Raw genomic sequence first — 26,740 nt, 5'->3', positions numbered from 1 at the left:
TCTTCAGCAGGTTCAGCTCCACATGGTAAAAAAACTGAGAACAATCGTGACCCAATGGCCATGAAAGCACCTGCCGTTCTTGTCTGTGCTCCTGGTTGCTGTGCCAGCATGAGGGTGAAAAGGAATGCAACGTGGGACGCTGCTTGTCACTGAGGTGTGCCGGTGGGTTCTTCAGACAAACCGGTGGAGAACCACAGATGTAGCTGAACATTCTTTTGGGTCGGAGGTGCTTTTGTCATACATAAAAGAGAAAAAAGGTGTGTAGAAGTGTGTGTAGACACAGGTAACACATGCTCACCACATAATTATAGTCATTACACGGCAGGCTGTGGATCTGCATGATATGATAGTAGACACTAGAGAAAAAACTGTGTGGATTGTTGACAGCCTGGTGGCTCAGTAGCTCTGACAGTCAAGCACATTGTTTATGCTGCAATTACCAAGCCTCAATTCAATCAGTCAGGCCAATACACGTTTTATTGCAATTATGCAAAAGACCTCACAGCTCACTGTGTGCACGAGCTTGGATGTATGACTTTATTTGGAAAATCCAGTCCTTGGGAAGTCTGTGCCCCACCCTTGTGGCAGCCTAGATCAATACACTAATCCCTGGCAATATCGCTGCTCCATTGTTGCTCACAGTTGCTTCAAAATACATAAATCATCCCAGTTTAGTGTTTCAATAATAAATAAAATAACACCTTAAAAAGGGCGGCACGGCGGTCGAGTGGTTAGCGCGCAGACATCACAGCTAGGAGACCAGGGTTCAATTCCACCCTCAGTCATCTCTGTGTGGAGTTTGCATGTTCTCCCCGTGCATGCGTGGGTTTTCTCCGGGTACTCCGGTTTCCTCCCACATTCCAAAAACATGCTAGGTTAATTGGCGACTCCAAATTGTCCATAGGTATGAATGTGAGTGTGAATGGTTGTTTGTCTGTATGTGCCCTGTGATTGGCTGGCGACCAGTCCAAGGTGTACCCCGCCTCTCGCCCAAAGACAGCTGGGATAGGCTCCAGCACCCGCGCTACCCTCGTGAGGAAAAGTGGTAGAAAATGAATGAATGAATGATTGAATGAACACCTTAAAAAGGCAAAAGACAGTCAAAGGTCATCATTTGAGCTACAGCAAAGCATGCTGGGAAAGGTACCATGTGCCCATTCCACAGATTCAAACACAGATTGTGTGTGTGTATACGTGGTCCGTATATCTGCACACCATTTCAGGCATAAAAGCCCCCCCCCCCCCCCACACACACACACACACACACACACACACTTCACAACTTTCGTGTCACAACCTCAACTTGACTATGAGTTTTGACCCCCCTGAGTGATTAAGTTGAAATGAAAAATTTTCAAGCATTTCATGCATGCAGTGGATGCAGTACTGTACGTTTGGCCGGGGGGGGCTGTTGTATGCCTTCTTTTCACTTATTATATTGACTAGATTGGGTCATACGAATGTAAAGGTGACTGTAGGGGTGTTAATTCACAGCTGGAGGGCTCTGATAATGTTGATAAGCATATTTAGGAGATTGTAAGCAGATTTTTTATGGCATAACTATATGCAAATATTGCATTTATTAAGTCCTACTTCAAAGAAATTAACCTATTTGGGGTCGGGTCTGCAGCCAATGAAACGCCATGAAGGAGGGATTGCTGTCCAGCCACCCTCTTCACATCACTGATGGGACATGGCTGCTGACACAGTACGGGAAAACATGCGGCGAAATGGAGTAGCCGTTGGCCAGCTGTCATGGAAGGCTGATCCAGTTGATTAGAAAGCGTGATAATAGGGTTGTTATGAAAATACTAATACGCCCGTAGATGTAATTGCAAGGCATTCTGCACTTAGCGTGATTGGCTTGTGTCAATGTTATCCACACATGAACCACAATGTGCCAAAGAAGGAACACGAATGGCAAGATGAAGCCCCCGCTCCACTTTGTCACGCCCCGCCGCACATTCTAATGTTAACAGTGGGACCCTGCAGTCTGACTGCGCTAATGGGGTGCCATCCCATCAGGCCATGCACCCGACCAGAACATTCAGATAGATCGTCCACATCAAGACTTTTGGAAAATGAGCTAGCACGTGTTAAAGTGTGGCATACTACTTTAGCCGTCTGAGTGGAAATGTTGGCTTAGTGAGCACTCAACGTCCACCTCCACTCCACAATCTCCACAATCACCAGAATCCCCTCCGCTGTGTCATTTTCACGTCACCACAGACCGGCGTGGATGAATTATAGCGTCAAACTTGCCATCCAACACCTGACTCAACATCAACCTGCATTTAAGGAATCAAAGGTGATTGACACATGAATGGATGTGCCGCGGCTGTCATCGGCAGCCATTGTCATTGGCCTCCGCACACATGACCTTTACGTTCCCTCCCAAATCCGCACCACGTGTACCAGCTTGTAGTTTTCTACTCTTCTTTATTTTGGAATCATCCACAATCCTCACGTGAGGCGGCGTTTGTTGGGCCTGCTAAAGATATGCTAGCAGACAGTATGAGGTAGCTAAGAATTCACATCAGAGGACTACTCGGCTCCTCAGGCCACAAGCCAAAGGTAACGCATCTGGCTCTTTGCTTTGGAGGCTAGGTTCCTTACTGTGATGCTCTGTGGTATCATAAAAAGGAATACTACAAGAAATACTAGTATGATATGTTGGAATCCATGTATCTCTTTTGGTGTGTTGTCTATTGTCGTCTATTGTCGTCTATAAATTTTGACTTGAGCCGACCTGATATCTTTACAACACGCGTGTTCATGCCCATGACTTCTTCCCCTCATCCAAATCCAATGGAGAAGCTTTGCGGACGGATTTCCAGACAGTGAAGCCATCTTCAGCACCACAAGCATCAAGCACGCTCAAAGCCATTTTTCAGGAAGAATGGCACAGCTACTCGTTCCTCACTCCTACTTCCTACTTTTCATTTCTGTTGGAGGTTTTTGAGGTCTGATCAGCTTGAACTCTTTTAAAGCTCTACTTAGACCCGCGGTAGGATCCACGGAGTAAACTGTACATTCTTGAGATTGTTCCCTGGTTGTTAGCATTCTTGTCAGGTGTGTACCCTCACCAACCTCCTGGGATCATTTGAAATAAATGAGAAGCCGTTTATTGGAAGTACTTTGGCATTTTTCCTGTGTAATCAGAGCAGGTTTAATCATTTGTATCCTTATGAATAATTGACATAAGTAAACACTGGTGAATCATGGCATCATTGCCTAATCTGGAAGTCCAATTACGGAAACAAGGTGACTGCCATGGCGTCTGCAGTGATGGTTCTCGTGATAATTCCTCCTTAGACCAATCAATTAGTCTGCAGGATGTTCAGGTCACCTTCTTGTTGACAGTGGACTCTTGAGATGAATCAAAAAAAGTATTCTCCACAAATTCATCCATCCCTCCATCAACCAAAGTATGAATGAAAATGGAGGCTCTGGTGAGTGACGTCTCACTGAAGCTAGCATGCAAACGTGGAAGAACACTTCCACTTGCTCAATGGCAGCTGAATTTGTCATCTTCACGTACGGGAGGAAGCTGTAAAGACGGATAGGACAGCGCCACCAGCGCTCCAATCAGGTCATACTTTCACCTCACTGTCACATGACCATAACAACAATAAGAGTTATTATTATGTACACTCGTGAAGTAGACGCATGGCTGTCACGGATGTGTACAGCTTCCGGGAGCGTGAGATCCTAGTTGATGGATCTTCCATGGAGGTGTGGCCAGCTCCCCTCCGGCTGGGAGTGCCTGCGGATGAGCGGGGATCACAGACAAGGAGGTTTTACATCATACAAGGCTTGTGTGAGCTCAGGATTTTCTCGCCTTTTGTTGTCGAGCCGTTTGTGGACCGGCAGATCAAAGCGTCTCTCCGTGCGCCTCACATCACATCATTTACACATCTGTGGAATCTACAATCACCCACAACCTCTCCGGCATTCATGAATGGAAAACTTAGCAGGCATAAAGGTCCACCATTGAAAACGTTCACCGCCGCTCATCAATTCCATTTCCACATCGCACATCGGCCCTTTGCTTTCTTCTTTTCACGCCTGCCGCTTCATTAGCTGATCCAGGACCAGCGTGATGAGGCTTTTATTCCATGCGACATTGCTGATGGCCGAGGCCACGACTCATGAAATATGGATCAGCTGCTTGATGATGAAGCCGCTCCAGGACACTCCAGGACGCTCCAGGATGCTCCATGATGCTCCAGGACGCTCCAGGGTGCTCCAGGATGCTCCAGGATGTTCCAGGGTGCTCCAGGACACTACAAGGTGCGCCATGATGCTCCAGGATGCTCCATGATGCGCCAGGACGCTCCAGGGTGCTCCACTGCGGTCCATGATGTTCCAGGGCGCTCCAGGGTGTTACAGGATGCTCCAGGGTGCTCCATGATGTTCCAGGCCGCTCCAGGGTGCCACAGGATGCTACAGGATGCTCCAGGGTGCTCCTAGACGCTCCATGATGCTCCAGGACGCTCCATGATGCTCCAGGACACTCCAGGGTGCTCCAGGATGCTCCAGGATGCTCACCTTCATACCTATGGACAAGTTGGAGTGGCCAATGAAGCTAACATGTTTTTGGAATGTGGGAGGAAACCGGAGTACCCGGAGAAAACCCACGCATGCACGGGGAGAACATGCAAACTCCACACAGAGATGGCCGAAGGTGGAATTGAACTTGGGTCTCCAAAGCTGTGTGGCCTGCGCGCTAACCACTCAGCACTGTGCGGCCCCTTCTTTGTTTCTCATAATATCATGCCTTTAAAGAAATGTATCGTTTTCCTTTCATGATTCATCTTCATGACATAACATGACATCATTTTTCCTCTTAATATCACAGTGTCGTTCTCGCCTTTTTTTGCATGAGATTGCACCTTTTTTTCTCTTCATTTACTTTATTCTCGTAAAAGGACGGCTGATTTTTCCATGTATGCTGTTATTGTTGCATTTTTGGAGTGTTCTATTCTTAGAATGTGTGGCGGCTCAATAAAAAGAAGAGCCGCGGGCACCACTGCCTGGACGAGTAAATCAACATGAAGCAAAGACAAAGACAAGATGCAGCATGTCCATCCTTGTTTTCCAAATGTCGTTTGTGAGATAATAGCTGTGCTGTCATGCGTGACTCAGGACATGAAAGAAATATTCCCATTTAAGAGTATGACATCACAGGACGCTTACATCTTGAAATGACAAAATGATTCACGGAATCATTCCCGTTGTTGATGAATTGGATCATGGATGCTGGACTCATCCACCAATGGAATGTTGCCCCCTAGGCATGAATGAAATGATCTGATGTGTAACGTTGCACTTCTTTCTGTGCCCGGGGGCTCAGGTGGTAGGCTGGTCGTCTCCCAACCCAATGGGGGCCTCGGTTGATGATTCAAATCATGAGACCGGTGTAAAAACAGCTAGGATGTAGCTTTAGCGCTTCTGGATCTTAATGAGGTTTTAGGTGGAGCTACAATATGAAAAAGCAAGAACGGGGAGTGAGACAAAAAACACTTTGAAAAAGTCATTTATTAAAAAGATCAATAGTGAAATAGGATGTTTATCAACTAGCCAAATGTTGAAGACCATGGCTCCAAAAAGGAGAAAAAGCAGAAGAAGAAAAGGTCTGAGTTGGACCCAGTAATGAGCAGCTCCAGCGTTCCTGCTCATCACCTGAAGAACGGCTGGATGGGGTGTTTCCAGGAGGCTACTGGGAACATTGGTCCCCTGGGGTAAAGATGGCTTCACCAAGGGCATCCACTGTCTGGAACTGATGGCCATTATCATCAACTTCCCAGGCCATCCATCCCCAAATGTTCTCTGTGGGATGCCGATCAGGGGAAGAAGCGGGATGATCCAAAAGACGGAAGTCATGAGGGATCCGCAGGTCGTGACCACCGTTTGACGACCCTGCACTACCTGAAGCTCCGGTGTGACACTGAATGAAAAAGCACCCTGGATCCTGGATCAAGATGGATCCCCTCCGCTGTGCCGGATAGAAGACATCCCAGGTGGATCTCCTTGTCATGCCGGTAACGTTGGTAGCCATCCGGACCTTCAGGGTTCAAACCTTTTTCCACTTTTTCCTTGTGCCATGTTTGATGCTCCCTGGCAAAGTCTAAACGGACGTTTTGTGGCGTTGAAGGAGACCAGGTCTTTGGATTCCTCTTTTTTTTTTGAAAGCTTTTTCTCGCAAATGGCAGCAGTCGGCAGCAGTAAGGGCCTTCACAAGGCCCAGGACCATCTTGACGGACAGGCCCTCGGATCCTCCAGCTCGGTGCAGGTGTCACTTTTTTGGGTCTACGCTTGACTTTTTTGTTCTGTAATGCTCAGAGTCTTTCTGAAAAGGTAGAATGTCTGTCTTCCTGCGTCCAAGCTCAGCAGCAAGAGGCTGCCCGAGGCCAGACTCCAGCTCCACCATCCCACCAGATCCCAAAGATGAATGACTGCGTTTGGTAGGAACTCCGAGGTTGATTTAATTGAGTTAAATTAAACCTAAGCCAGGTGGAAATGGAGACGGAGAGAAAATCTATCATGCTGATCTATAACAGCCTTGAGGGCTTCGATTGGGATTACGTAGATTATTTTGGTCTCAGTCTCGTTAAAGAGTCACACTTTGGTGTTAATCCTGGGGAGGGGGGGGGGGCACAAATCAGAATCAGAAGCACAAAGCAGGCTGCACGGACCAGTGGACGAGTGGTTAGCACGCAGGCCACACAGCTAGGAGTTCGATTCCGCCCTCGGCCATCTCTGTGTGGAGTTTGCATGTTCTCCTCGTGCATGCGTGGCTTTTCTCCGGGTACTGCGCTTTCCTCCCCCATTCCAAAACCATGCTAGCTTCATTGGCCACTCCAAATTGTCCATTAAAAAAGAAAGAAAATAAATGAATGAAAGCACAAATCAGTGTACTGTCTCTTTAAGAAGACGTCTATTCCATGTACTGTCTCTTTAAGAAGACGTCTATTCCATGTACTGTATCTTTAAGAAGACGTCTATTCCATGTACTGTCTATTTAAGAAGACGTCTGTTCCATGTACTGTCTCTTTAAGAAGACATCTATTCCATGTACTGTTTCTTTAAGAAGACGTCTATTCCATGTACTGTATCTTTAAGAAGACGTCTATTCCATGTACTGTATCTTTAAGAAGACGTCTATTCCATGTACTGTCTCTTTAAGAAGAGGTCTAGTCCATGTACTGTATCTTCAGAAGACGTCTAGTCCATGTACTGTCTCTTTAAGAAGACGTCTATTCCATATACTGTCTCTTTAAGAAGACGTCTAGTTCATGTACTGTCTCTTTAAGAAGAGGTCTAGTCCATGTACTGTCTCTTTAAGAAGACGTCTATTCCATGTACTGTATCTTTAAGAAGACGTCTGTTCCATGTACTGTATCTAGAAGACGTCTATTTCATGTACTGTCTCTTTAAGAAGACATCTATTCCATGTACTGCCTCTTTCACTCCAGAGATTATGGTACATAAACTGCCTCTATTATGTATTAATAAGACGCGGGACCTTATTGATGGGTTCACTGGTGTTTTCTGAAGAGTTTCTATTTGTTTGTTTCTATTTCCATTGGAACAATCCAGCAGCACACCACCAACCACCTCACGTCCATCACTAAGTCTATTGGAGGAACAAGGCCATCAGCTACGTGTTGCCACACGGACCAATATTACATGGCTCTGCCAGTCTTTACACCACGGACACTCAACAGTGACATAATATTTGCAGAAAATGCTGAATAAATGTGAATAAAAAAAGTGCTATTGGATAATTCCCCACAGCTCACTAGTGTGCCGCGGCACAGTGGTTGCCAATGACTGGCTTGGCTAACTAATATTTAGCTTACTTGCTTTAAGGCGTCCCCCAGCTCCTCCAGTGCTGTTGGCGTAGCGTGACAAGGCCTTTCCATGCCGCCGATGTTTAGCATGAAAACGGCGTGGAGTGATCCTGCCATTGTCATCATCGCTCGCTGACATGCCTTGATGGCCGCCACTGTAAACAACGTCCTGCTGCCAGTTGACCTTTCAAGGCAAGCAGGAGTCAAGGAGATCATCTCAACGTGCTCGGCTCCATTCCGGCCTATTTACCTTGTCTGTACTTGTCTTGCTGTGTTTCAGCCTTTGCTCCCCTTTGTCTCCTTTTTCTCCTCTTTCTCCTCTTTCTACTTTTTCTCCTTTGTCTCCTCTTTGTCCCTTTTCTCCTTTTCTATTCGACTCCCTCCCATAACAGGCTTGTCATCTTCTTGACTGTTTCACATGCTATGATTAGCCGCCATTGTGGGAGGATTCCCAGAACAAAGCGGCTTAGGGGCCAAAGATAAATCCATGCTGTATATTTATTATTTGATTATATATTTGATTATTTTATATTTATTATTTGATTATATATTTGATTATTTTATATTTATTAGTTGATTATATATTTGATTATTTTATATTATAATTTAAACTGCTGCTGTGTCATCCCTCTGGCTATTGTGGCAGGATGAATGATGAAAGATGCTGCAGCTAACGGGGACTTATCTCATGTACAGTACACAGTACATGAGACACTACATACATGTACTGTATGTACTGTACGTACACTACATACATGTACTGTATGTACTGTATGTACACTACATACATGTACTGTATCTCTTTACTGTACACACATTCCTCCTGTGTCCTATTCAGTCTTTTTCTTTGCACCCCCTGCCCCCCCACCCCCCATCAGTGATTTGCATACGCTGACAAAAGAAATCAAACAGCATATCATTATCATCTTATCTTTCATTCATAAAATAACATGCTTTCCATGTTACAAACACAAAAGAAATGTGAATTACTTTATAAATACCTCAAAATAAAAAAGTCACTCGGTAATAATAGTGATGAATTTTACATTCAACAATCAACATTCACAACCATTTCCATACATACAGTATATGACGGCACTACACCGTACACATATATAACACACATACAACAACTACAACAATACCCTATACACACTTACACTATACAATACACGTACAACAATTACAATAATACCCTATACAGAAAGGTAATAATAACAAAACTGGCTATGTACATTTGGTACTATAGTTTGTAGTAATATTCATTCAGTGCAAGTTGACTTGATTTGTTTGGCACTTTTCTCAGCCGACATATGACAAGGTGCTTCACAAAATGTATGTACATAATGTAAGAAGTACTTTGAATAGTACTCAAATAGTATTCAAATAGTACTTTGAATTGAATTGAAGTCATCCCTCATTGACGGTGCCTCATTGGTTCCAGACCCGACTGGAATACTTGCATTTCTGCCAAGTAAGATTCCTGATGGATAGATGGAATTCTAGCTCCAGTTTCTAGTTGGAGCTTAGAGAACCTGCTTCCCACCTTCTAAATACGCCTTTTAACAGTATCACTGCCTTCTACACAGAACTATATAGTCACTCCTATTGTGTAATGTACTATAGTAGACATAATAAGACATAATAAGACATAGTATTATGAATACTATCACCAGTATTTCCTGTGTTATTGTCTCCTCAGAGTAACATTACTGACGCCTAGTGGCCGGGCAGTGGATAATTCCCCAATGTTGGGATGGAACGTTGGTGTTTGGATAATGTCGGTGTTGGTCACATGGCCGCAGCCTCCAGAAAGCCGGATGACGTTGTGATGGAACTTCTAGGAGTTAGACCAGAAATGAGCAGCATCGTCTTTCAAGAATCATTTTGATCTGCTATTGGCTTTTGTTTTCTTAACTACCTCACTTCCTGTTTTTCTTTATCATTATCGCTATTAGGACTTTTCCTTACTCTTTTGTTTTCACTTCCTGTTTTTACAAGGTAGCGTGTTTCTCCTGCAAGGGGCATGAGGTCTTTGACATGTTCCTCAAAACTGCTGAGCTAATCTGCAGCCATTCATCTGAATAAAAGCCCAAGGCGTGCCGCGGTCGGCACCCCCGGCACTGAGGTGGCGAGAGCAGCTAATGTTGTCTGGCTTTGCACATTTCAAGAGCCAATACTGGCCATTTGCAAATATGACCTGGCTGTCCCAGACTCAGCACATTTTTCCATTTTTCCGTTGGATTGACATGACAGACGTTCATGATGAATGTGAAATAGTTTGGAGGCACTTTTTGCTGCATTGATAAGCGTCCATGCCACATACAGTATGAGGGATTAGAGGGTTTGCCAGCCAAGTCAAATGTATGTTAATCTGTTGAATGAGAATTGAAGAGATTGACTCAGTGAACAAGTGGTTTGCCCAAAGGTTGGAGGTCAGGCTTTGGTAAGAAGTTGGGTGTGTAGTGCAGACATAGAAGTCACTTTGCGTTAGGAAAGTCAGAATGGACCTGCACCTTGCAGCTTCTATTCTCCTAGAAGATACGTAAGATGATACAATCAGAATTCTGGACAAATTCCCTCTTCCTTTCCTGTCATTAATGGAGGCAGTCGGTTGTCATGAAGCAATTTTTGGCAAGAAATTGAAAACAAAACGACTGTTGCAGGCAGAGCTGCTGGGCGTGTCTTACAATAATCCATGATTGGAGAGCTTTGAATTGTACAAAAATGTCATGTGATCAAGGTTGTAGCATCACGACTCCATGGGGGTACCCATGGTTATGTTCATAAAGAATAGAAAATGATGAAATGATTAACCAGATGTACAGTAAGTCCTCCTTTATGGCTTATTTTCCTTATTTCTAAATTGAATCTTTTCATTGTCAGAGCATACAATAGCTTCCAAATACGCTTGTGGGTGGATGGATGGATGGATGAATGAATAGATGATGGATGGATGGATGGATAGATGATGGATGGATAGATGATGGATGGATGAATAGATGATAGCTGGATAGATGATGGATGGATGGATGGATGAATGAATAGATGATGGATGGATGGATGGATAGATGATGGATGGATACATGATGGCTGGATGAATAGATGATAGATGGATAGATGATGGATGGATGGATGAATAGATGATGGATGGATAGATGATGGATGGATGGATGGATGGATGGATGAATGGATAGATGATGATGAATGGATAGATTATGGATGGCTAGATGATGGATGTATGGAATGATGAATGGGTAGGTGATGGATGGGTGGATAGATGGATGGATGGCTAGATGATGGATGGGTGGATGGATGGAATGGTGGATGGATGGAATGATGGATGGGTGGATGGAATGATGGAGGGATGGGTGGCTAGATGATGGCTAGATGATGGATGGAATAATGGATGGAATAATGGATGGAATGATGGATGGATGGCTAGATGATGGAATGATGGTTAGGTTTCTATCATCATCCTGTAGACGAGGCCGCTAAGAGAGATTTTTGTCAAGTTGTTACTAGTTGATTGGATGTGTGACATGCTGACTTCATGAAGGTGAGCGTCGTTGCCTTTTGTTCATCTTGCTTTCGTGTCACTGAAGACATGAAGGTGGTGTTGCTGCACACCATGATTCTGACTATCTGACGGTTTGAGGTCACATGAGATGTGTTCATGAGGTGCACTCCTCGGATGCTTCGGGATGTCTTCTTTTCTACCCCAGTTTCCTGGGAGTCCAACTGTGTCGGAAGAACATGATGACGTTTTAACCAAGAAGGATGTGATGCAGCTGGCAGGAGAATGCCAAGTCCAAGTCCAAGTACGCTTGGAAAGACCCTGCCACCAAAGCCTTTACCTCATCTTCAATAGGTTGAAAAGAAAAGAATGGCAATCAGAATGGATGCATAGAACGTTAATCACAGTCAGGATTGATAGCATCCAAATGAAATCCCGTTAATGCAGACTTTGTGGGTAAGTGCACCGTGGTAAATGATTCTTTTGACAGCGTTTTCAAGTGTCTTTCCTTTGCATGCATGTACGCACACCCGTGCATGCATTTGTGTGTTTTGCTGTTTTACGTGCGTGCATGCTCCCGCAGGGGAAACAGGCTGTGTGGGGTGTTATCTGCTTCTGCAGAGGGTGACAGCTAATCACCAGCCCTGACAAACACTCGGGGAGAGGGAGCCAGGAGAGATGACAAACGAGGGGTGGGGGGTGGGGTGGGGGGGGCACCGGGCAGGGGGATTGACATTGGAATTCCACCGAATAACCACAGAGCGCCTCGTATCCTGTCATCAAGTTTGTGGCAGCGGTGGCCAACCGCGGAGCATCCGCGCTGACCCAGTGACGACTAATAAAGGCCACGGGTGCCGGCCCCCGCCGCCATACAAAGCCACTAAGAAAGCAGCGATGACTTGAATAATTCTTTGTGTTTGCCAAGTCTGTCAGCACCAGCTTTCATCTCCTACCTGCTGCTCGTAAATTCACAGTCTCAGTGAGAGCGGTGAGAAAAGGCTTGGGTAGCCGCCCGGTGTCACCACCGCAGCCACCTTGCAGAGCGTTACCTTGTCAGCTGAACATCACCTCTGATTTTTCCTCCTTAAAGCACATGCTGGAGACGCTGCGTCGTCTGCCGTGTGTTGACACAGAGAACAGAGGGCTCGGGGACGTGAGTGATGCTGTCATGCCACAGACAGGAGATGAAGGAAGACCATTTTAAGCCTGTTCCTTATAGGCGGTGTCAGGAAATAGAGTCTTCCCATGAAAGCATCATCATTCAACATTGACTTGATGGACTCTAATGACTGCTCACGTTGATGAACAAAAGCTGGACTGAAAGATCAATCTTCTCCTGGTGCTCCGCTGGCTTCTGGCCTCCATATGCTCTCTGGGCTTCTCCCCACCACCGGCGTGGGTGGCTTTATTTGGACCAACCGCCATCTGTCTGGGTGCTGTGATGGGTTTCACGCCGGGGGCCTCCGCACCGAGACACCCTCATCTGCTCGCACTGTCACACCTCTCGGCACTTTGCTCTCTCCACCTGACCCTTTCACCCAGGCGCCCACTGACAGATGCCGCCAGAAAGACAAATGGCAGCAGAAGTGAAAGAGTGGGCGACGCGGACAAGGCTAAAATCCTCTTGAAATAAAATCTAAGATAACTGGCGGATGCGTTTACCCGGCACGCTGCTTGAGTGCATGCAAATGGCGCCATCGGTTAACAAGTCAGAGGTCAGAGGCAATTCGAGAATTCAACTCGTCATCCTTTCCTCTCAGCTGCAGTCTTATCCACGCTGCTCTTACAACGCCACAAAGCTCCTTCTACACCTCTACACTGCTACATCGCTTCCCTTCTACACCTCTCCTCTTCTAGACCTCTCCTCTTCTACACCGCTACACCTCTCCTCTTCTACACCTCTCCTCTTCTACACCTCTCCTATTCTACACCTCTATACTTCTACACCTCTATACTTCTACACCTTTATACTTCTACACCTCTATACTTCTACACCTTTATACTTCTACACCTCTCCTCTTCTACACCTCTATACTTCTACACCTCTATACTTCTACACCTCTATACTTCTACACCTTTATACTTCTACATTTCTATACTTCTACACCTTTATACTTCTACACCTTTATACTTCTACACCTCTATACTTCTATACCTCTCCTCTTTTACACCTCTATACTTCTACACCTTTACACTTCTACACTTCTATACTTCTACACCTCTCCTCTTCTACACCTTTATACTTCTACACCTTTATACTTCTACACCTCTCCTCTTCTACACCTCTCCTCTTCTACAGCTCTCCTCTTCTACTCCTCTTCTCTTCTACACCTCTATACTTCTACACCTCTCCTCCACTACACCTCTCCTCTTCTACACCTCTATACTTCTACACCTCTCTTCTTCTCCACCTCTCTTCTTCTACACCTCTATACTTCTACACCTTTATACTTCTACACCTTCTACACCTCTCCTCTTCTACACCTCTATACTTCGACACCTCTCCTCTTCTACACCTCTATATTTCTACACCTCTTCTCTTCTACACCTCTATACTTCTACACCTCTTCTCTTCTACACCTCTATACTTCTACATCTCTTCTTCTACACCTCTATACTTCTACACCTGTGTACGTCTACACCTCTGTACTTCTTGTACATCTCTCTACTTCTACACCTATGTACTTCTACACATGTGTGTACTTGTATGTGTGTATAGTCGTACGTGTGTACTTGTACATGTGTGTATTCGTATGTGTGTGTAGTTGCGTGTGTACTAGTACATGTGTGAATCAATTCATTCATCAATGCATTCATTCATGGGATCATGCATTCATGTATCCATCCATCCATCCATCCAGGCATACATGCATTCATTCATGGATTCAATCATTCATGCATTTATCCATCCATGCATTCTTTTATGCATTCATGCATTCACTGGCTGCTCTCCAGCAGGTGCTGCTGCTGTCACAGGGCACGGCGTAACGATCTGCATTGGATGTTTTCTTTTTATTGTTTTTTTCTATTCCTCAAGTGAAGGGAGAGCGTCCTTGTCGGCAGCAATACAATCTCCGTCAGTCCACTAAAGCCGTCCCATAATGAGTCTTTGTAGCCTTTCACCAGAGAAAGAAGAGACATACAATTAAAAAGAGTTCCATACATTGAAAGCCAACCTTTAGCAAATCTCTACAAACTCCCAGACAGCAGCTAAGATATTCTTCTTGCGCTGTGTAATGTCAGATCCTTTGTCTGTTCAGTTAATTGTAGAGTAGCTGTCCTGATGGAATAGCTCTGTGACCTTTTAGTATTTTTATTTCCTCAGCCCATATATTTGCTAAGTGATGGTATTCTGGCTGATTAGCGCACCATGGTCCTCCAGACACACACATGGATACACACACTATTAGCAAACACAATGTATTCACTCCCAGAACCCTGCTTCCATTGTTCTGCTTTAGAAGACTGGCAAAGGAGCATCAGTCAAGTATATTAGCTGGATCCTATTACTGTCACCAGATTGCCTCTCTGAGCCATCTTAAAGAGCCCCCAGACAAAACTTCCTGTCATGTTAATCCAAGCTTTAATAAATAGAGGGATGTGTAACCGTATTCAAAGAGGGGTTCCCGTATTTGTGCTGACAAAGAGAGACTGGCTATCGCAAAATAACAGATGAAAGTGTTTTGCATGATGAAAAAACTTTTCTATCATTGCTCATTGTATCCAAATCTGTGGAGAATTGTCCAATTCTGGAAATGTATTTTACAAAGGGCTTGGAAGACTAAGTATTCATTAGAAAGGCGGCCATTGTGTGTACGATGCGTGGTATTTAGCTCACCTAGTGTTTACTTATCCGTATCCAAGGACACCGTGCACGCCTCGGACAGAGCTGCCATTCAGGCCTTGCATTGATCGCTGACTACGACAGCCTTATTAGCAAGTATTATTCCTCAAACGGTTCCAAGGCGGTACTTACTACACAGCCAGCTGCTAAAAAAAACTAACACAAAAAGTGTGCATTTCTGTCCTCGAGTATTGTCAAAACCACCCACTCCATTCAAGGCCAACTTTCCAGTCACAGTTTCCAAAAAAAGAGCAAAACACTCGACAGAGAACTGGCTTAACTTCCAGCTAATTGTTCTTCTCCCCTGAGGGATAAAAGCCATCCATCAGTGTCGGCCTCCCTTCTTAGTCCTTCCTGTTTCTGTGTGGGTCACATTCGTGCTACCGTTCCTCCCCTCCCAACCTTCCCCTTTGGATGACTGGCGCCATCGCCAGGCCCCCCTGGAGCAGATCAATATGAACAAACACTCTGGTACGCAACGTATGACAAAAGAGGTATGTGTGGATGTCTTGCTTTAGCACAAACATTGAACATAACGGCTCTGCTTTCACGCAGGACTTAGAACATAAACAAATATTCACATTTGAGAGGATATTTATATTTTGCCATCAAAAACATTCAGTGGAGGTATTCATGGCCGTTTCCAGTAGCTATATGCATGCCAGTCTGTCACTGTGCAAATATGACGACGTCTTTTGTCTGAACATTTTTGAGACGTAACTGTGTTGCTTAGCAAAGAACTACCGTTGATGACATCATAGATGGGCCAATACATTATGATCGTATCTGGACGTGTTGTACACTAGCCAGAAAATGCAGGCAAACAGAGAAAAATGCTGACAAATTGTTAACCAAGGTTCTTCTTTCTTCTTTACTTGAACCTCCTCCTGAGAAATGTCATGGACGACAATGACAAAGTAATGCAGGGTTAGGCTTCGTCATCCAGGTACAGTACTGACATGCTAACATTTCCAGCGTGCATGCTAACTCTGCTAGCCGAGAGTCATGATGTTCAGTAGCATGTTCTGTGTACAACAACAATGCTGGACAGCTTCCTTTGTGTCCTCTTCAGACGTCTCTGTCATCTCCTTTGACTGTTTAAAGCCAAACCCGGGTTGCCTTTTTAGGACTAGGATAGTCTCAATGCATCATTGGATCTTCTCACCTCTTTGGCCCCTCGCTCATTTCTGCCTCTGGCTGTTTTCAAATGAACAAAGAGGAGTGGAAAAGGTGTTGTGTGTGCGTATGTTAGAAAAATCAGATTGGTTTTGCAAGGAGGCAGGGAATGATATGAAATAAGTTCTCTGTGTTAAACGCTTTGCTCTGGGGCTTCAGGATCGCTCACCTCTCCAAATACTATTTTAGCTTGAAAGCCCAATATTTCCCCGGCTGAGCTTTCGCGTGGGAGAAGGAGGGAAGCCCAAGTTGAAAGCTGTAGCTTCATGGAGGTGTCTTGCAGGCATACGCTTATTCCGACAGAAGACGGAGAGAGGCGGCGCTCAGGAGGAGCACGGCAGAGAGGAAAGGGACCCTATGAATAAAATGATGCCATCATGGCGAGGAGGCGCTGCTTGGCAAAGAAAGACAAGTTGATGGATGGATGGTGGAGACCAAGGCCTGCACCCTAAAACAAGTGGAGGTTGAGATTAATCGACAGGACCAAGGGTCAACCACGTTGTTTTTTTAGCTGTGAATAAACTTGACCTGACTTGACTTGATTTGACCTGACCTGACCTGACTTGACTGACTTCTTTACAATTGAATATTAAAAGTAGATCCAGGCCATTGCAGGTCCAGTGATGGTCCAAGCGGTCTCTGAATTGCTTGTCCTCATGCGCGGTAAAACTGGAGGCGGGAACCTCCCACACTGCTCTGATGCTTGTGTATCATTTGAGGATTGCCGGGTGGAGTGTCTCGGTTTTTGGTCATCGGAGCATTGTCAGTCTAAAGTATGCTCTGTAAGAAGAGAAAGAATAAATACATCACATAACAATACAGTTGGATTCCCTGGAGGGTAAGAAGAGATTTGTGGATGCGTAAGTGGGATTACTTCAGCGTTAAAGCGGCCATAAAATGATATTTGGCAGAAAGGAGGACCAAAGGAGTGTCTAGACTGCTAAGTTCTTTTTCAGCAAGACTCCATTTGTCCAAAGGCTGACTCGGATGCTATGAAGTCATTTTTGACCAAAGAGTGTGCACTCCTTAAAATCCTAGCCTCCTCATCCTGTCATAATATTTCTTCTTGAGACGACGCCACTGACTGTGCCTCTTTAATTGTTCCTCTGCTGCTCTGTGAGCCGCAGGAGCGTCTGTGCCGGGATCTGGAGAAGCCTTTTCAAGCAGGCGTGAACGTCACTTTGTATCACCATAGCGACCTCTTTGGATGCAGAGCAGGGGACCTCATAAATATGTAATTGTGACACATTTGAGCAATTGTCTTCCTCAAGTGTTTCTCTCAAGCCATTTTGTTAATGTCAACAGGAAGGAAAGTCACTTGAATAACTGTTGACATTCATCCCATGGTGTATATCATTAATAATTACACAAGCATTGCTGTCACATGATGGCTTGAAAAAACTGTTGTTTTGTTCATGGTGTGCAGCTTTTGCATAGGGCCGCGCGGTGGACGAGTGTTTAGCATATTGGCCATACAGTCAGGAGATGGGGAAGGCCTGGGTTGAGATCTCCGTCCAGCTTCTCTGTGTGGAATTTGCATGTTGTCCCCGTGTATGCGTGTCCTCCCACGTTCCTAAAACATGCTTGTTGGCTTGATTGTTGACTCTACATTGTCCGTAGGCTTCAATGTGAGAGTGGAGGCTTTCTGGATGTGCCCTGTGATTGGCCGGTCTCCAGTGCACGGTGTACCTCGCCTCTCACCCAAAGTCATCTGGGATAAAGGAGGAGAACATAGATGGTTGGATATGCTACGCTTTCACCCAGAAACATGCAGTGGAACCCGAAATGAAGCATTTTCAAGCATGAAAATGACAAAGGTCAGAAAACCTTAACATGCCGCTTTGATATTGGCCAGACAGAGCGAGCCATTCTCTCAGTCTCGGCGGAGGATCCGAAGGTTTAACGAAGATATGGATGGATACCAAAGCAGAGAGCAGCTTGTTCCTAAAAGACACCACACCGCCTGAATTTGGGACTACTTTGGTTTTACAACACAGGACAAATCACAGCCATTGCAGTTGGTTCTGAATAGGGATTGGTCCTCCTGGACCTTCAAATGACTGCTAAGTGACTGCGTATGTCCGTTGTATGGCCAAAAGCCACCCGTAGGCTCACAGAAGCCCACACGTTTAATTAGAAGAACTAGGAAGCAAAAATGTTGCGCTCTACGTTTGCTTCCAGCCAGCACTTGTCAAAGCACTCAAGCGTGGATGCAGAGCCGTGTGCAATTCTCCATCCTCAGACAGTGATATAGACTCTCTGTAGAAAAGAACAATTGAAAGGGTTGTTACAAATTTGTCCATTGTCAGTGGGCCGCTATCATTTCTCTCTTAATTGTCATCATTGAAATAGAATTTTGGCTCGTGTACTTTGCAAAGACAGTGCTGATGAAGGGGCAGTGCCAGCTGAGCTTTCTCCTTGACCATGACCCTTATTTGTCATAATGGTAATGATCCTAATAATGGGACGCTTCACCCAGCTCTCTGGGGAGTTGTTTCACCCCCTTTGCCTCTCCTCCTTTGCAAGGCTGCCTTTGTTGCAGCAGAAGCACCCGAGAAGCCGGGGAAGGAAAATGGATGCGACAACAAGGCGGCCTAAAAGTGTGTCTTCCAGTTGATGTGCAGCGTATACATCTGGGTTTTGTTCTTGCCGTCTCTTGTCAGTATCAAAGGCAGATCTGGAGCAAGAAGGTGTATTTGCTGGCTTAGGTAAAATGTTTGCAGATGACATTGGGATTTGTAGTGAGAGTAGGGAACAGGCGGAGGAGATGCTAGAAGAGTGGAGGTTTGCCCTGGAGAGGAGAGGAATGAAGATTAGCCGCAGCAAGACGGAGTATATGTGTGGAAATGACAGGAACCTAAGTGGAAGAGTGAGGTTCCAGGGAGTAGAGCTACAGAAGGTGGAGAATTTGAAGTACCTGGGGTCAACAGTTCAGACCATTGGAGATTGTGAAAATGAGGTGAAGAAGCGTGTGCAGGCAGGATGGAACGGGTGGAGAAAAGTGTCGGGCGTGATGTGATAGAAGAGTTTCAGGTAAAATGAAAGTAAAGGTAAATAAACTGTAGTGAGACCAGCCATGTTGTTTGGTCTAGAGACAGGAAGCAGAACTGAAGGTAGCAGAGATGAGGATGCTGAGGTTCTCATTGGGAGTGACCAGGATGGATAGGATCAAGAAGGAGTACATCAGAGGGACATTACTTGTTAAGAAGCCTTGGAGATAAAGTCAGTTATCGGCCAGACTGAGATGGTTTGGACATGTCCAGAGGAGAGATAGTCAATATATTGGTCGAAGGATGCTGCCAGGTAGGAGGCGAAGAGGAAGACCAAAGAGGAGGTTTAAGGATGTAGTGAAGGAGGACATGAGGGTAGAAGACCGGGTTGGATGGAGGCCATTGATTTGCTGTGGCGACCCCGGAAGGGAAAAACCCAAAGAGGAGGAAGAAGAAGAAGGTAAACCACTTTTGTTGAAAGAGTAGATTCACCATCGCTTCATCACTGCAACTTCTGAGGATTTGTGCCTAGAAATGGTGAGAAGACTCGTTGATGTAGTTTACCACTGGACGCTGCAGTGTTGTGATCCAGTCTACTTCGCTGAAGAGGTTCCTGGTTTTGCTCCAGCCAAGTAAAAGTTTGTTATCAATCCAGTTGATTTGTTTCTTTTCACAGTTTCCTACAACTAACAAGGAACCAAAGTACGCTATCATTGCTCTTGACTTGACCCAGAAGCTAACCTTCACGTGTCAAGTGCTGGCAGTCCAAATCCCCGTGACATGGTAGCTCAAAACGCCATCACAAGCAGTCGCCAGGTCACCAAGAGTGAGTTTTTCACCTGCCTTCATTTACCATCAGGTTTGATCCGTAGCAGCGCCACCCCAAATTGCAGAGAAAGCCCCTCTGCTCGCTTTCCGCCACGGCTTGAATGTAAATGTGTAGTTGACGTCGATCCAAATGGCTGTCATAATTCATTTGTGCAGCTCTTAAATCTCTCCCTGTCACCTGGCACGCCTGCTCTTTTCCAATCCAAACATTATTGATGCCGCTGTCCTTTGATACATAATTCATCAGTCACAATGCTTTTTTTGGAATCATCGTCTATCTGTCTGTTTTTATGGATTTGCTATTGTGTACATAAGAAGTCATATCAGCTAAGACTTGTCAGTTTTGAGGCCTTGACTTCCTAAAATATTTTATATTTGGTATGTATACAGTCGTCCCTCCTTTATGGCGCTGGTTCAAGACCCAACCGTGATAAGTGAATTTCCACCAAGTTGGGATTCCTATTTAGAAATACAATATTTTCATAGTTAGAGCAGAGAAAAAACAAAGTATGCTTTTTAACATGATTAGAGCAATGTAGACATGAAATAACACCCCTATAGTCACCTGTACAAACCTCTTAGCCAATATAGTACGAGAAAATAAGATAACGAAAACTCATGCTGATATGTGTTGTTAGAAATATCTTCTGCTGTTCGGAGCACTGGCTGGAATCTGTCTATAGTGTCCCAAACGGAAAAGAGCCACTATCCATCCTCCACAGAGACCAAGTCTCCAACTTTTGGATTATTCATACAAATACCGAGACACATTTGTGGCCATAAATTTCGCTGACAACCGAATCCTACAAAAACGGGAACGTACAAGAAGCGAGGTTCCACTCCACACACACTGGATTGATTTGTAACCTGAGCCTCCAGAACGGGAGACCAGTGGAACTACCTTGCTACCCTCACCTGTGCTCATAAGGACAAGATGGCGGGTACAAGCGGCCAAAATGTGGGGTGGCTGGGCGCTCCCTCGGAGATAAAGTGAGGAGTGCTGTCATCCGGGAGAAACCGGAAGTAGAAACGCTGCTCCTCCGCATTGAGAGGATTCAGATCAGGATGTCTCCGGGCGTGGTCGTGTTTAAGGCCGGCAGAGAAGGTCTTCCCGGCCCTGAGCACCTGCCACTGCATGTGCATATCTCAAGAGGATTTGGGAGAAGTGTTCTTAAATGTTCTGACAAACCCAAGCAAAACGTTGACTTTTTCAAATGAAAACCAGAATACGAAAAAGGGAAGGAGCCATTCAAGGCGGCTCTGTCTGCCCCGAGAGACGCTGGAATCAGCAAAGAACTGATGAGGAGAACTAGGAGCCGAGACACAATTGGATTTGTCAGACAATAGAAAGAAGTACAGGTAGTAGTAGTACTCGCTGTACCCCAGTTGCTGTCACCTCCATTTCTGCTGTCCTCTGTTTGGCACAAGCAAAGTTGCGTTCATGGCAACAAAGCTAAATGCTAACCATAAGCGTTCAGCGGGGTTCTTTGCAGCAGGTTTAGTTAAAGAGCAGCGGCCGTCAATATTGAAGTGTTCATGGATGGTTCCAGCGCAGCAAAATAGACTTTTGCTCTTTTCTTCATTGTGACAAAAGGCCAGCCACTTTGCTGGAGTTCCCTTTCCCCTTTTACATAGTGATAAGACAGCCATTATGCTTTCAACCTTTCTTTTCACCCAGCCAGCAGAAAGGGAAGAGAGAAAGAGGAGGAGGACAGAGAAAGATTTCTTCCCCGAGGTGAGCCCGGCCTCACCTCCGTGTGGCGGGCTTTTTTGTGAGCAGTGAAGAGGTCCTTAACCTTCTATCAGATGGAGCACACAGTTGTGTTCTGCTTGAATAACTACATTGAAAAGCCCTCAAGCACAGGAGATGGTTCTATAGAGTCTGCTAGCGTGCAGGCAGAGACCTGCTGGAGTGTGACCCTGGCATGATGCGCATGTTCTCTCTTCAAACGCCCGCCAGTGCTTCACCAAGAATCGGTGTTCCTCGTTGTCTGACAGCCTTTCTCATAATGTCACAGCAACATACTAATCCACCTCCTTTAACACCGCTCGCTTCACATCTCTTTGCCAATGCTTCCGTAGCGTCACTGTCGCCTTTCTGCGGTCAAGTCTTCTGCTGTTGAATCATTCAAGACACCTTTATACTCCACTGGGGGTGTCCAAACCCTCCCCTGGCTACCACGCGACCCCGCTATCCTGCTACGATGCTAGCACTCTACCCCGCTACCATGCAACCCCGCTATGTGGATCCCACACTGCCACGCTACCAGGCTAGCATGCTGCCCCACTACCATGCAACCACCCTGCCACGCTACCTTACTACCATGCTACCCTGCTACATGCTACCAGGCAACCCCGCCACCACGCGGCCACGCTACCCTGTCAATACGCTACCATGCAACCCCATGCTACTCTGCTACCTTTAAATATGAAAATATCCATCATTCATTCATTTTCTACCGCTTATCCTCACGAGGGTCGCTGGGGTGCTGGAGCCTATCCCAGCTGTCTTCGGGCGAGAGGTGGGGTACACCCTGGACTGGTGGCCAGCCAATCACAGGGCACATATAGACAAACAACCATTCCCCCCACCATCATACCTATGGACAATTTGGAGTCGCCAATTAGCCTAGCATATTTTTGGAATGTGGAAGGAAACTGGAGTACCCGGAGAAAACCCACGCATGCACGGGAAGAACATGCAAACTCCACACAGAGATGGCCGAGGGTGGAATTGAACTCGGGTCTCCTTATTAAATATCAAATAAACATATTTTTCATATTTTATCTTTCAACCAGGTTCTGCACGAGTGGTTAGCGCGCAGGCCTCACAGATAGGAGACCCGGGTTTGATTCCAGATTCTCCGGATTCCTCCCACATTCCAAAAACATGCTAGGTTAATTGGCGACTCCAAATTGTCCATAGGTATGAATGTGAGTGTGAATGGTTGTTTGTCTATATGTGCCCTGTGATTGGCTGGCCACCAGTCCAGGGTGTACCCCGCCTCTCTCCCGAAGACAGTTGGGATAGGCTCAAGCAACAAGCAAGCCTGTGACCTGTGATAAGCGATATACACTGGTATTGACACTAACACTATTAACATTGGTACTGACACTAATACTGCTAACACTGGTAATGGTACTGACACTAATACTACTAACACTGGTAATGGTACTGACACTAATACTACTAATATTGGTACTGACACTAAAAATACTAACATTGGTACTGACACTAATACTACTAACACAGGTACTGCATCTAATACTACTAACACTGGTACTGACACACTAACACTACTAACACTGGTACTGACACTAATACTACTAACACCGGTACTGACAATAACACTACTAACACTGGTACTGACAATAACACTACTAACATTGGTACTGACACTAATACTACTAACACTGGTACTGACAATAACACTACTAACACTGGTGCTGACACTAATACTACTAACACTGGTACTGACAATAACACTACTAACACTGGTGCTGACACTAATACTACTAACACTGGTACTGACAATAACACTACTAACACTGGTACTGACACTAACACTACTAACAATGATACTGACACTAATACTACTAACACTGGTACTGACACAAACACCACTAACACTGGTACTGACACAAACACTACTAATGGTAATGGTACTGACACTAATACTACTAACACTGGTAATGGTACTGACACTAATACTATTAACACTGGTAATGACACTAATACTACTAACACTGGTAATGACACTAATACTGCTAACACTGGTAATGACACTAATACTACTAACACTGGTAATGACACTAATACTGCTAACACTGGTACTGACACTAATACTGCTAACACTGGTAATGACACGAATACTACTAGCACTGGTACTGACACACTAACACTACTAACACTGGTACTGACACTAACACTACTAACACTGGCACTGGCACTAATACTACTAACACTGGTACTGACAATAACACTACTAACTCTGGTATTGACACTAAAACTACTAACACTGGTACTGACACTAATACTACTAACACTGGTACTGACAATAACACTACTAACACTGGTACTGACACTAAAACTACTAACACTGGTACTGACACTAATACTACTAACACTGGTAATGACACTAATGCTACTCACACTGGTAATGACACTAACACTACTAGCACTGGTACTGACACACTAACACTACTAACACTGGTACTGACACTAATACTACTAACACTGGTACTGACACTAATACTACTAACAATGATACTGACACTAATACTACTAACACTGGTACTGACACAAACACCACTAACACTGGTACTGACCCTAAAACTACTAACACTGGTACTGACACTAATACTACTAACACTGGTACTGACACTAATACTACTAACAATGATACTGACACTAATACTACTAACACTGGTACTGACACAAACACCACTAACACTGGTACTGACACGAACACTACTAATGGTAATGGTACTGACACTAATACTACTAACACTGGTAATGATACTGACACTAATACTACTAACACTGGTAATGACACTAATACTACTAGCACTGGTACTGACACACTAACACTACTAACACTGGTACTGACACTAATACTACTAACACTGGTAATGATACTAATGCTACTAACACTGGTACTGGCACACTAACACTACTAACATTGGTACTGACACTAATACTACTAACACTGGTACTGACACACTAACACTACTAACACTGGTACTGACACTAATACTACTAACACTGGTACTGACACACTAATACTACTAACACTGGTACTGACACACTAACACTACTAACACTGGCACTGACACTAATACTACTAACACTGGTACTGACACTAATACGATTAACACTGGTACTGACACTAATACGATTAACACTGGTACTGACACAAACACAACTAACACTGGTACTGACACTAGTACTACGAACACTGGTACTGACACTAATACTACGAACACTGGTACTGACACTAATACTATGAACACTGGTACTGACCCCAACACTACTAATACTGGTACTGACACTAATACTGCTAACACTGGTACTGACACTAATACTATGAACACTGGTACTGACAATAACACTACTAACACTGGTACTGACACTAATACTACTAACACTGGTACTGACACACTAACACTACTAACACTGGTACTGACACTAATACTACTAACACTGGTACTGACACACTAACACTACTAACACTGGTACTGACACTAACACTACTAACACTGGCACTGACACTAACACTACTAACACTGGTACTGACACTAATACTACTAACACTGGTACTGACACTAATACTACTAACACTGGTACTGACACTAATACTACTAACACTGGTACTGACACACTAACACTACTAACACTGGTACTGACACTAATACTACTGACACTGGTACTGACACTAACACTACTAACACTGGCACTGACACTAACACTACTAACACTGGTACTGACACTAATACTACTAACACTGGTACTGACACTAATACTACTAACACTGGTACTGACAATTGCTAGTCGACACCAGAAGTGTCTTTTTCCGTCATTCTTCCCCCATTGATGAATGGTGGATGAATGGTTGAGTAGATGTGGTCCTCGGGTTCTGAATTACTTCGACAAGTCATTTGACTTTGAACGGGAACGTAGACCAGGCGCGGCGCACCTGCCTTGACCATGCCTATGCCGACAGGGCCCACGGGGTTTGGCCAGCGCTCTTAAATTTGCTCTTTTGCACTCTTAATAATGTAAATTTCTTGGGTGCCTATGTCTGGCGCAGCGCCGCACACCCACGCCTCCATCCCTCCCATTGGCGCAAGTGGCAAAGAGGGAGGACTGCGCCACAGAATTAGAGCCCAATGTCTTTGACAAGTTAAAGCCCAAATAGCCTGACTTAACTGCCTCTGTCAGCCACTGCAGAACAAATTAGGAAATGACAGCAATAACCCTCATTTGTCATTGCCACCTAAAGCGTGACAACGGAGGAAAAGTGGCCTAATCAGCAAGTCTGGACAGATAAGCCCCCCCCCCCACTATAAACACTAACGGCGTGTGGAGAATGGAACACAAAGCCGGGTGCAGACAGCCAATCCTGGGTGGATGTCGGCGTAAAGCCCGCCTCCTCCTATATTTGGTCATGCCATGCACTATGCCTCAGCCTCTTTTTGCTATGAGAGCCACATCTGCAACTATTTTGCAGAGATTCTGAAAAGACAAAGAAGGTGAGCTGCACGCTGAAAAGAAGCAGGTTGGTGGGCAGCCGTGCCAGCGTCTTGCCCGGCAACGTCAACTTGTGTGCCAAATGTGCAGGCAGAGCGTGGCGGGTAGCGCTGTGCCAGCCTGCCCGCCTGCCACGGTACTTTTTTATCCAGTCAGACAGTTCTGCTTAAGCCAGACTCCTTTTCTTTTCTGGTCCCATCTTCTCCCAGAGCTTTCTCAACCTCCCATGAAAAACACAGGCCCGTGCACACGCACTTCCCCGTGCAAGGCATGATGCCA

General features: G+C 45.1%; 1 protein-coding gene across 7 annotated transcripts in view; it reads left to right on the top strand.

The window, feature by feature from the left end:
* The window catches only part of msi2b (musashi RNA-binding protein 2b), a 260,638-nt gene that overhangs the window by 111,803 nt on the left and 122,095 nt on the right, over window positions 1-26,740 (top strand). The window lies entirely within an intron of this gene.

Source organism: Doryrhamphus excisus, chromosome 7, assembly GCF_030265055.1.
Source record: "Doryrhamphus excisus isolate RoL2022-K1 chromosome 7, RoL_Dexc_1.0, whole genome shotgun sequence".
Lineage (NCBI taxonomy): Eukaryota > Metazoa > Chordata > Actinopteri > Syngnathiformes > Syngnathidae > Doryrhamphus > Doryrhamphus excisus.
This window is presented reverse-complemented; position numbering and strand designations above follow the sequence as displayed.